The sequence below is a fragment of the Halichoerus grypus genome, chromosome 3, assembly GCF_964656455.1.
Source record: "Halichoerus grypus chromosome 3, mHalGry1.hap1.1, whole genome shotgun sequence".
NCBI classification, from domain to species: domain Eukaryota; kingdom Metazoa; phylum Chordata; class Mammalia; order Carnivora; family Phocidae; genus Halichoerus; species Halichoerus grypus.
The window spans coordinates 82,600,062-82,613,237 of record NC_135714.1 but is presented as its reverse complement, the minus strand read 5'-3'; the positions used below and the strand labels follow the sequence as shown (position 1 = coordinate 82,613,237).

Below are 13,176 nucleotides of genomic sequence, written 5' to 3'. Positions count from 1 at the left end.
TGGGATGTCCCTCTTCTCTTCTCTATATGCACCAGTGGGGCGGGGTCATCTGTTTGCACATCATGTGTACACCGATTGTTCCTAATTTTTGCCCACTGTTTGACTTTTCCCAGAACCTCTAGTCTCATATATCCAAATACCTGCTTGACACCTCTACTTGCTTCTGAATTAACTTGTTCACAAACTCCTATTTCCCTTTTTTCTTTCTGACTGGCAACACTGGCCTTCTTGATGTTCCTCCAACACAGAAAACACTCCCAGCTCAAGGCTTCTGCATCTGCTGTTACTTCTGCCCACCATGCCCTTCTCCCAGACATGCACACAGCTCGTCTCCCCACCTCCATTTGTCTTTGCTCATGTGTCACCACTCTCAACCCCAGCACTTTCTCCTCTTCATGTTTCCTGTAATGTTCATTTGACATGCTGTATATTTATTAGTTTTCATTCCGAGAATATATGCTATATGAGGGCAGTGACTTTTGTCCACTTTATTCACTATCGTATTCCCTGTTCCTAGAGCAGTGCCTGATCCCTAGTAGGTGTTCAATTAATCCATGTTGAGTGAGAGACTACACGAATACTATGACCATGATCTATAGCTTACTTCAGTTCCAGGAACTGAAAATCTGAAATAGCTTAAATCAGTTTCTCCTTTGAGGCTTTGCTTTGGATAACTTAGGTCTTCAGGAGACAGCAGAGCCTTGCTCTGAAAGGACAATTTCCATCGTGTGCCTTTTTCTTCTGCAGCTGTCTCTGAGCAAATTGCTCGTCCTAGCTGCTTCTTGGAATGAATCTCTCCTCCTCTGAACTTCACTTGGCTCTTCCCTCTTCCAGCTTGGCTTCTGTTCATGGAGCTTAGTTCTGCTTCCTGACCTCACAGAGCTTGCCCTTTTTATAGTAAAAAGCCTGTGGTGATGTCATGGGCTCAGCTGGTTTCAATCAGGTTTCAGACTGAGCACAGTTGAAGCTGGTGAATGACTCTGCAAGTTATCTTTTGCTGGGCCAGACTCATTCTGACACAAAACATCACATTATATACAGCACTAATCCCTTAGCAATCAACACACACAAGTCACGGGAAAGCATTTCTGCACTCCTTACTAATGGAAATTCTAAATGATTGTTGGCTGTCCATACAAATGCAGGATGGTCAGGTAGCTGATGCTGCTGGTCATCTGCTTATGGCTCTCTTTCTGCTCCCACCCCTCTAGAACCTCCTGTTGCGTGTTTGTTGCCCTGACTTTGTTCCGCTTTCTAAATATCATTCCTCAGACCCTTAATTAAGCTACCCAAAACTCATTTCCCACCTTGTTATTACTCATCACTCTGCTGCTTCTGGACTTTTTTTTTTTTTTTTTGGACTTGTCATCTGTAAAATGAAATTGAATTGTGTGTTTTGTGGCCAAACTTTCTCCTTTTTACAAATTGACTTGAATTCTAGATGCTCATCTCTACTATTAAGCTTGGATTCCCAACAACAATTCCTATTTTCACTTTAGGACATTGATACTTAGTGAAAAGGTGATTGGCTTGAGAATCTTTTATTCAAGAAGAGTATCATACTCCTAAGTCTGATGCAAGACCTTTTCATTGCATTTTTTTAGTTGGGAGAAATGCTTTATTGGGAAACTACTCAGGTTTCTTTTTTTTTTTTTTTAAGATTTTATTCATTTATTTGACAGAGAGAGAGCACAAGCAGGGGGAGCGGCAGGCAGAGGGAGAGGGAGAAACAGGCTTCCCACAGAGCAAGGGAAGTCCGATGTGGGACTTGATCCCAGGACCCCGGGATCATGACCTGAGCTGAAGGCAGTCGCTTAACCAACTGAGCCATCCAGGCACCCACTACTCAGGTTTCTTAAAACAAATCTGTCATATTTAAAAACAGTCCTGCGTAGAATATAATGTGTATGAAAAAATAGTAGCTGCAGAATTCTCGTACTCAGAGCTCTGGAAGTTTTGATAGCTAGTGGCATGAAGGGGATAGGTGTCAACAGAGGTGTTTGTTTAAAGGGATGGTAGGGAATATGTAGAGTGAATGGGTAGAGGGAGGGAGTGCTTATGACCAGGGTGATCACCTAATTTTTTGTCTAAATTGGGATGCTTTGAAGATGCAAGTACAACAGGCAAAACCTGGGACTGCCTTATATAAACCCAACTATGACACTGCTAACCCATGTCAACTTATGGGTAGCTCTGGATGGCCTTCAGGATCTCAGGACTCAGTGGAGCTGATATCCCACCTTTATGGCATTCATGATCTACCTTATAACAAAGACCGAGACTCAGGAAACACGCAGTTGAAGAGCCCCTAGGTCAGTACAGAGAGATCTGTTTCTGAGCAGGAATGTGATTTTTAAACCACAGCAGTTGGGAACATGGTGGAGGGAGTGCATCTAGTTTCTCTTTGGGTAGTTAATGGACCTAATTCTGAGTGCTAGCAAGAGACAAAATTTGGAGTAATGGGGTTAACAAATGGCAGGAAGGGCTGACAAATGGCAGGAAGACCAACAAACAAAATAATTTTTAAATTAAATAGAATATGTGAAAAATATACTGACCTCATTATAAGTTTATAATTCTTTTTGAATTGTATAGGATAAAATAAATTCAGTGTTAAATTTGTTCTGAAACACTGAATATTACAGTATTAGTTAAAAGAACTGGTCTTAATTTTTCAGTAATGGCTTTTACTTTTTATTCACTTTTTATGTTTGTTGCCATGTTAGAATAAAGAAGTGGCTCTTTCTACATAGTTAAAAAAAATGCCTTTTTTATATATTAGGCAGGTTCCACATTGTGACTTAGGAAGAATTCCTGGTTTACTTAGCCTTTAAGAGAAATCAGGACGGATCCTAAGATTAAGAAGAGAACTTAAAAGACTGCAATAAAGTCTCTATCTTAGTATTATGACTAATTGCTTCAGTTTTCATGGAAATTTCTATTTAGGGAGAGCATTCTGTGTCATTGAAATAGACAGAATTCTGAACACTCTTAAGCCATTGAGCAGCAAAAATTGGAGATCAAGTTTGCAGCCAGCCAGTGACTTGTAATAGTAGATACTTAGATACTTACTAAATACCGTTGACTTGATTTGACTGAGGGTTGTCATTGGAAAACATTTATCAATCCATTTTAATTTTTGGTGAACATTTTTGCAAGGCTGTGTACATCTCTATAGATGCAGTGGCTGATTTTTTTTTTTTTTTTTGGTCCAATAGGAATTGTGTGCATGTGTGAATTGAATGTGTACCCCACTGTGTCCTGGACTGGATAGTGAGTGGATGAACTTCTGAGGAGACAAGAGCCATTAGAAAGTCTTGCATACTTAGTTATCTAAATATTGATAAATGAATGCAAGTGAAAGAGTCTTATGAAATTAGGAAATTTTAAAAAAAGTAGGTGTTAGGTTTGTTACTAAAAAAAGTAATGAAATTTAAAAAAAATATACAACTATGCTTCTTGGCATTTACTAAAATGAGTAGGAAACTTCTGTCCACATAAAAGCCTGTGCACGAATGTTTAAAGCAGCTTTATTAATTAATGATTGCCAAAACATGGACGCAACCAAGATGTGCTTCTGAAAGTCAGTGGATAAACATAACAATGGAATATTATTCAGAGATAAAAATAAATGAACTATCAAGCTACAAAAAGAAGTGAAGCAACCTTAAATGATGATTGCAAAGTAAAAGGAGCCAACGTGGAAAGTTTACGTGCTCTATGATTCTGACTATATGAATTTCTTGACAAGACAAAAATGTAGAGATAGCAGGAACACCAGTGATTCCCCAGGGATTCCAGGAGAGCATGGAAGAGCAGGAGGGAAGAATAGGAAAACAATGAGTGTCTTCAGGGCATTGAAACTATTCTGTATGCTATTGTAGTGGTGGATACATGACATTATGTATTTGTCAAAACCCACAGAACTATACAGTACCAAATGTGAGCCTTAAATTAACTGTAGACTTTAATTAATAATAATGTGTTGATATCAGTTCAACTGTAACAAATATGTCACACTAATGGAAGATGTTAATAACAGGGAAAACTGTGGAGGGGCGTCAGGAGGTACATGGGAACTCTGTACATTCTGTTCAAATTTTTTGTAGATCTAAAATTGCTCTAAAAACTAAAGTCTATTAATCAAAAACTAATCATGTACTATATGATGGCTAACTGATAATAACAAAAAAAAGAAAAAAACCCCTAAAGTTTATTAATATATTTTTAAAAAGGACAAATCCCATCTTCTAGTCCACAGTGAGTGTTTAATTACAATATGAGTGTGAGATGGGGTGAATGAAGTAATGAACCAAGTGATAATGGATATGGAAGTACCATGTAAATTATAAGCAACTTCACAAATGTGGAGAAAAATAAAAAAGAAAAATGAACAAATGTCATTATGAAAAAACTTCAGTGCAAAAAATTGAGCTGGCATAGGAGGAATTGAAATTTGAATAAAGACTAAGACTATTATAAAAAGGTCAATATTTAGAAAAAAATGGTAAGTACAGTTTCCTTTAGATAAAGGTTGATAGCTATGCTTCTGGGTTGTGTGAAGTAGAAGCACCCTCATGACTGCTTCTAACATTTGGTTTTGTTCTGAGGGTTTCAGGTTACAAGTTTCAGAGGGGCACTTCCCTGGAGGTATTTTTTGTTTTCTTCATTGTTTAATGTGGTCAGGTTTCCATAACCGTGATACAGAGCCTTGATAAGATGTAAATGTGACCTCTTTACATAATCAGCTTCCCCCAAAGAAGGTTGAAAGGGAACTAAAAGAAATAGAGAGGCGGACTAATATTTGCATCATATTTTATAATTTTGGGTCTTTGGTCTAAAGGAAACTTACACCATCTTTTGTTAAGTTCTGGGTAAATTTTGGAAAGACCTTGGTTTTTTTAGTTTTACCTTGGAGAATATCAAGTGCAAATATGTTGAAGGTGTACTGCTCTTTTTCTCAAATCAGCCTCTTGTTGCCTTTGAAAATAACTGTGGCAGTCGCTTGGGAATGATTTCTCGTTGGCAGAAGTGTATTTTCCCCAGCCTTAAGTCTTCTTTGCAGCGGTCCATAGGCATGCGGGTGGTGAAAGGTGGTAACCCGTGGCCAGTCCTGTTTCTGCAGGATTGGCCATGAAAGGCGGGGCTAACTTTCTGTAGGCCATTACAGAGCCGAGGGACATGCCGTGGGGGCAGAGGGCGCATGCTTACCTGCAGCCCTGAGGAGTCAGGAAAGGTGTCCTGCGGGGAGTGACAGCTGAATGGGGCCTGAGAGAGGTGGCAATTAGCCTCATGAGGATATGCTGCTAAGACAGGAAGGGCTGCCCGTGAAGGACTAGCCAGCCCCTGCAGAAGCTTAAGTCAGTCAAGGCAGAAGAGCATCTGAAGAACAGAAAGATGTTCTTAGCGGCTGGAATATATACCATTAAGTGAGGGGTTATGAAGAAATAATGAGGATAATGAGGAAGTGGGGTCGGGGCAAGGCCTGCAAACCGTGTTAAGTAATTAACCTTTGGAGCCCAATCAATGAAAACCATTCAGTTTTATTTTTGAACTTTTGAACATCTTGTGATTAAGATTAAGAAATAAAAATTCGGTATTAATGATTGATTTTTTTAAAGGCTTTAAATGCTATTATTCACACATCTTATCTGATACTAATTGTCTTATTGCTTGAAATGACTTGGAATATAATAAATCACCTGTTAGATTTGTAATAATCTAGATGAACCTTAACTTGATTAAAGTGTTTCATGAAGTGAAACATTAAATGTATTATATAGACTAGACTTGTGGGAAGGCAGGCTTTCTCTAAAGGCAGAGAAAGTCCCAAAGATTTTACTAATGTGGAAAATGCTTCAGGTATTCTTCTTATGTGATCCATGACTTTCATGCTGTAATGCAGTAAATGAAAAGATTAAGTAAAGGAGGCATACTTGTGAACCGGAAGTGTCTCATTTCTTTAGAGAAATTGGGAAATCAGAAATTAATGTTGGTTTAGCATTCATGCAGAATAAATTTTGTCCTGAATTACTAAATATTCACAGATCTTCAGTCTCATTAATTGAAATAAAGTAATTGAAGAGTTTGGAAGTTGTAGCAAAATGATAGCTGGAATGTTTTACTTCTTCTTTTTTTTTTTTAATAAGATTACTTCTAGATTCTTTTTTTTTTTTTTAAGGTTTTATTTATTTATTTATTTATCAGAGAGGGAGAGCACAAGCAAGGGGAGTGGCAGGCAGAGAGAGAAGCAGGCTCCCCACTGAGCAGGGAGCCTGATGCGGGGCTCGATCCCAGGACCCTGGGATCATGACCTGAGCCAAAGGCAGATGCTTAACTGACTGAGCCACCCAGGCACCCCAATACTTGGGATGTTTTTCAATAATAATTGAGTAAAGACTGTAAAATAGACTGAAATTTAAATATAGTTTTTCATCTATAATGTTTTCTTTTAATATACTCTGTGCTATTTAGAGAGTTATTCTTTAGTTTCTTTATATAAGGCTTTTCTCAGGTGTCTATTTGCTCAACTAAATTTTTAAAAATTTAGGTTATAATAGTCAACTTTCTATTGCATTTTGGTCCAGCATGTTTTCCTATTTCATCTTTTTTTTTTTTTCCTTTTAGTCTGCAGATATTGTCATTCCTGTACAGATAGAAGAACCCTTAGCCATCTTTCTGAAGGAATTCTTCCACTCCATTCCTTCACTCATTCTGACCCTAGAGGTTTGATATATACTGAAGCTTATTTTTAAATAGAGGGGAAATAAAACTACTTACATCTGGGATTCAGGTTTATAAATGTGAGGTGTCTTAATAAAATGAGTAGTGTTAATGATTATTATTCTCAGTTAGAAATAGAATCTAAGGGTGAAGAAATTATGCTCATTAATTCTTTAAGAGTAACAGAAACCCTTGCGCAGGTGTTGGTAAGTTACAAACAACTAACCTTGATTTAGGAAGTAACACGTACCAGTTTGTATTTTCAGTATATCAACTACTATGTACCAATCTTAAATTGATAATCATACTACCAATTTGAGGATCATAAACTTACAAAATTCACCTACTTTGAAGTATAGATGATCTTAAGGTCTGATACTACTTCACATGTTTTATTTTTTATTTTTTTATTATGTTATGTTAATCACCATACATTACATCATTAGTTTTTGATGTAGTGTTCCATGATTCATTGTTTGCGTATAACACCCAGTGCTCCATGCAGAACGTGCCCTCTTTAATACCCATCACCGGGCTAACCCATCCCCCCCCATCCTCCTCTCCTCTAGAACCCTCAGTTTGTTTCTCACAGTCCGTAGCATGTTTTAAAATCGACCTGGAAAAAGTTACTTTGGAGAAGGTCTGAAACCATTTTCGTTTCTCTTTTGCTATTGTTTCACCCCAGCGGCTTGCTCTTCATTCCTCCCTGGGAACAGTTTGCCCTTTGTCCACCTTGTCAACTAGTGCCCTTGCCCTAAGGGAATGTTTAAACGTATCTGTGTTACAAGCTGTTTCTCTATAAATAAAGTACACGTTTTGCTGTCAACAGAGTTTGCCATTAAGCAGGTCTGATACAGTCTGCCCACTACCCACGGGGAGTACTTTTGTTCAACAAACACTTACCTAGTCCTTGATTCGGCCAGGTACTAGTTCAAGTATTTTACAAATACCAACTCATTTAGTTATGAGGTAGATTGGTGTTATTATTAACCACGTTGTGCAGGTGGGGAAACCGAGGCACCAGTTGTTGGACTGTATGTGCTTCGTACTGTTGCCTCTAAATGTGAGAGAAGTATCAGTACTAAAGAGAAATATGCTAATGGTCAGTAATGTTGGGAACATCTTTCTTGGATAAGTTTGTATTGAATAGATAAATGAGTCTTAATATGATTACCTTATTATACTATATAATATCCTGTACTTCTTGTGCATTATAGATGAGACAGCCCATCTCTGGAAGGTACCCAAGAACTGGGTTTAAATCCTGACTGCTGCTTAGTTATAATTCATATAAATACTTATAAGATGTTTTTGAATATAAAATGGAACTAAATAATCCATAAAGTAGTTATGGTATTAAATGAGATAATGAATGTAACAAGCCAACTATATTGAAGGCATTCACTAAATGGTATATAGCATTATTAAATGCTATAACTACAATAACAGAACTAGAAGACATAGAGTAGAGGAGATAAATCTAAAAACAGAGTTTCAATATTATATTATTGACTAAGGGTGATGAATGAAGTGTCCATAAGCAGGTGTCAGATTACCTAACCTAACTTGCAGGTGTGGGGAGTAGGGTGTCAGGGAAGTCTTTTTGAAGCAAATTACGTCTGAACTACTAATTTAAAAAATGGTATTATTCAGGGGTGCCTGGGTGGCTCAGTTGGTTAAGCGACTGCCTTGAGCTCAGGTCATGATCTCAGGGTCCTGGGATCAAGCCCTGCATCAGGCTGCCTGCTCAGTGGGAGGCCTGCTTCTCCCTCTCCCATTCCACCTGCTTGTGTTCCCTCTCTCGCTGTGTCTCTCTCTGTCAAATAAATAAATAAAATCTTTAAAAAAATGGTATTATTCACAATTATTGAGTGAATTAAAAGAGTTACATCATTATATTATTATTAGTAATGACTAAGATAGTAGCAGTATATTTTAAATTTTGTTTTGAAAAGGTGAATTGCATCAAAGATTAATTAACATTGACATTTGTTTAGCAATGGCATTTTTGTTATCTGTGTTTCGTGTGTGTGTGTGTGTGTGTGTGTGTGTCTTTAATGTTTTGGGGTGCGTCTTTTACCCTTGTTTGTGATTTAGCTACATTGTGTCATTTCATGGGGAGAAGACTTTGCCTCTTAATAAACAGCAGGAAGCTGTCCATTTCCGGTGGTGCTGACTCATGCAGTAACAGGAAGACAAATAATGTCTGAAGATGAGAGGGGGAGGGATAAGATCCCCTTCCCCCCAAAAGGTGACAAATTCAAGCCAGAATTAAAAGCAACACATGTAATAGAGAAATAAGCCATAGGTCAGAAGTTTTGTCCTTATTTATTGCATTTTTATTTGTGTTTCATTCTTGCTCCCCTGGCTCACCAATGGGTAAGCAATTGCCAATGCTTACTGCCTTTTAAGTTTATGGTTGCTTCCTCCAACTAGAAGGTGAAAAGAGAATATCATATTTACACATAAAATATTAACTTCTTCTTCTAATTGCTGGTATATATACGTGGGAAAATAGATAGCTAGCACTTACCAATTATGCTGGGCACCGATAAATTGTTATTGGTTGAATGAAAGAAAGAATTGTTGAATGGATTTTAATTGTACTAGTTATAACTGTCTAGCTGAATGCATGAATTGTTAGTATTTCTAATGAATTTATTGTTGACTAAATGCTACTTTTTACTTAAGGTGGTTTAGAAAACATATGAATTCCTAAAAAGAGAAACCCAGAGGACTTGAAAAGGTGGGTGGGGAGCACAGATATTTGGAGACTAGCGTCTGTGTGACGTTAGGACCTTGAGGAGCACATATATGAAGTGGCAGGTATATCTGTCAGTAGCTAAAACTAGTCACCATCCCTAATCCTGAGAGAATCACCCCTATATGCATACCTTTCAGGTACAGAATTTCTTCTGTTTTCTTTGTTTGATATTTATAATATAATGCATATTATATTTTATAGATTTAGCTACAAAATAATGTCTTTTAGAGGGAAGTGTGACTTGATGTAGGTAAAATGAGTAAGTTTATAGTAACTTTGATAGGATCACAGGTCTTGCTTGTTTTGGAAGCCAGAAACTTGGCATTCCATGTAATATGGTAGACTAACAAAAAATTATTAGAATGATTGCCACATGTAGATTATGGAACTATTCTTAAAAGTTCATAGAATCACACTAAATTTAATCTACTTTGGAGTAAAAAATTCCAAAGAGGACTTCTACGCCATGATTTACTTGAATGCAAATGGTGATGATACTGATAATTAAAAATGGATCTTATTCAGTTGCTAAAGCTTATGTAGGGAATCAGGGACTGGACCAACCAACCTGTAAATTAAGAAATAAAAACTCTTCCAGTTAAACAAAGTTAGCATAGAAGCAGTTGCATGGGTCCTTTTTGCCAGTATACCCATTTGCCGTTTCTAGGAGATATTCCTTGATATAACCATTTACATAGACTAAGAAGGTCTACTTGAACACAGCTCATTTCCTGTAGCATAGTGCATCTCAGGTAACTGGTAAGCAATCGTTTTGTGTCTCTAAACATACTTTTAGGAACTTGCAGTATTAATGCAGTGAGCCTCTCCTTTGTATCTCAGAGTTTGAAATTAGCTTAGTTAGAACATCCTTATCTGGTACCTGAAGTTAGACATTCCTCTATGTCTTGTGATGGAGCCATAGTCTGAGATACACATTTAGAACTAATGAAGTTTTTACTCTTAGAACGTGTGGTGGCAATGGGTGCATATGTACATGTGTGAATGGGTCTCATAGATGCTTCCTCCTGAACTCATAGGTGCTTCTTTTTATGCAACAGCTAGAGCCATTTTAAAAGTTACTGATATTAGAAAATAAAAATGCTATAAACTCAGCACCTTCTTTTTCATTTTGCCCTCTTGGAAATTGCTGTCTTTACGTAATATTCTGAAGAACTTGACTGCACTGTAGCACACTTTGAAGCACATGAAATGTATTTTCATTACTATCTCATATGTTATGTGCCTTTAAGTCCATTTGTAGGAACTCCTCCTAACATTTAATGAAATCCCCTGCAACCCATCTATGCCATAGAGATGACTAGGGAAAAATGAAAATTTATGAAATGTTATGTTCCAGGAGAGACTTAGGCCAGCTTATGGTGGCTGGCTAAGGAAAGGCCTTCCTTCTGCTAATACTACATTTCTGGAGAACTGCCACATTTGGACTCTTATCTTACAAATACTTGTGTGTTATCTTCCCCACGATGTTCACATTTAAGTGCTTAATTATGACAGCAGTTCACTTTCTTTGTTTCACAGCTGTAAAACAAAATGGATAGCACCACGGCATGCCTACGTTTCCAACAATCTCACTTAATGAGCGCCCGGTTTTTTAAAATTTATTTATTTATTTTTTTAATGAGCTCCTGTTAATACCAGGAGGTATTCTGGATCATGGGAATATAGCAGTTAAACACATACACACATACACACAATTCCCTCTTTGCATGGAACTTACATTCTTTTTTTTTTCCTTTTGATTAGGCTATTGATTCAATGTATAGTCCATTGAATGATTATTATTCAGTACTTTTTTGGAATAATGACACTTCTGTGTATGATAAGAAGTGGGAAAAGTAAATAGCATTTTGTCACTGCCTTCATGGACGGGAATAACAGCTTAATACTGTTTATTTGAATTCTAGAATATGAGAGAGAAGTAGACTTGATAGAGATAGTTTGGGGCCATACTGTACAAAGCCTTGAGTAATAAATTAAAATGATCACATTTAATTCACTTGTGAATGTGGAGCTGGTAAAGATTTAGAATGAGATAGTGTCATGATTGCTGTAGGGCTTTGGAAGAATATTCTACAATCAGTGTTTTAGGTGGTAGTAAAAATTACCTAAAGCAATATACTGGCACTGAGGAATATATTTGAAACAAATGGTAGAAATACCAACTAAATATGAGAACTTAGTAACTGATTGCATGCAGGAGGTGACAGAACTGACTGGGTCTTTGGTGACCCCAAATTTCCACTCAGCAGTTAGAGTAGTGGGCATGTAGTAAAATAGCGATGCCAGGCGTTGGGAGAAGAATTTAAGCAAACTGGTGTATGAGTGTGAAGTGATGAGCGGGAAGAGAGGACTTAGAGCAGGCTGGGGCATTCAGAGAGGAGGGGAAGTGCTCACAATGGTATTATGTTGAGAGGGAACAGGATCAGTGGACAGGTTTTTCTCTTTCTTTTTCTTTCTTTCTTTCTTTCTTTCTTTCTTTCTTTCTTTCTTTCTTTCTTTCTTTCTTTCTTTCCTTCCTTCCTTCCTTCCTTCCTTCCTTCCTTCCTTCCTTCCTTCCTTCCTTCCTTCCTTCCTTCCTTCCTTCCTTCCTTCCTTCCTTTTCTTTCTTTCTTTCTTTCTTTCTTTCTTTCTTTCTTTCTTTCTTTCTTTCTTTCTTTCTTTCTTTCTTTCTCTTTCTTTCATAGAAGGGACTTGAGAAGTTTTGTACAAAGGGTGAAAAACAGTCAATCCCCAGGGAGTATCTGAAAATATAAGAGAACTATTCTGCATAATTGATGAAACAGTGGACTAGACTGGATAAAGAAGTACTTTCAAGAAAATGAGTGGAAGATTCCCTTGGCAAAGAGGAGTGATGCTTAGAACTCAGAGAAAGGAGTGAAGGGAGAGGGAAGGAGTGGGCAGAGGGTGTTTGAGTTGGTGAGGACTGCGTCTGTAGAATCTCAGGTTGGGGGGCGCTCAATTGTCTTGGCAAAGCCTTTAAAGGCAGAATACAGCATTGCTAAAAACTAACAGCAAAAATGAGAAATGTTGACTAATTTGGTAGTAGTAGACATAATAAGTGAATTTGGTGACTGCCTTCTATAATTTTTATAGCAGTTTTGTCCAGGGCTGAACAAATAATATTTATGAACTTTGGGCAGCTAATTTTTAGTGCCAGTCCCATGAGCCAACTGAGTTAAAAGAATCAAATGCCAAGATCAGGTTCATGAACATGACATAGAAATCAAATCATGATAATGTCTTTGGCTTTTTTCTGTGAAGCTGCTAAGGAAGATACTTTGGATACATGTAAGTCTTGGACATTTGTTTCACAGGTATGTTACTTACATGTGTGGCTAATGTGTTAGTCCTAGCGTGTCTCAGCACATTCATGTAAATGATATGCTATTAGGATATTATGGGATTTGAGTCTTCCTTAAGTTTCTCTAGTTACGGAGTTGAGGTAAGCTGAAAGTTTATTAATGACCTCAGTGTTACTTTGTGTTGTTGACTCTGACTTGCAGCTCTTCATAGTGATTCTCATGTATCCAAGTAGCCTTGGGTATTATTCCCTTGCTTAAAGTCTTTTGATGGTTTCCCTTTATTAGAGGACAAAGTCCAAGCTCCCTCTATTACCGAATCTCCGTTTCTTCTCTACCAGACCCGCTGTTGGTTCAGAGTCTTGGCAC

General features: G+C 37.5%; 1 protein-coding gene across 4 annotated transcripts in view; it reads left to right on the top strand.

Annotated features, from left to right (window-relative positions):
• Positions 1-13,176, top strand: part of PPP3CA (protein phosphatase 3 catalytic subunit alpha) — a 309,291-nt gene that overhangs the window by 62,997 nt on the left and 233,118 nt on the right. Inside the window, exon 1 of one of the 4 annotated variants that reach the window (XM_078069003.1) lies at positions 5,087-5,093. The exons of the other annotated variants lie outside the window; for them this stretch is intronic. The gene's annotated coding sequence lies outside the window, so the exon portion shown is untranslated. Of the gene's footprint in view, positions 1-5,086; positions 5,094-13,176 lie in introns of those variants that run through there. 4 annotated transcript variants of the gene reach the window in all.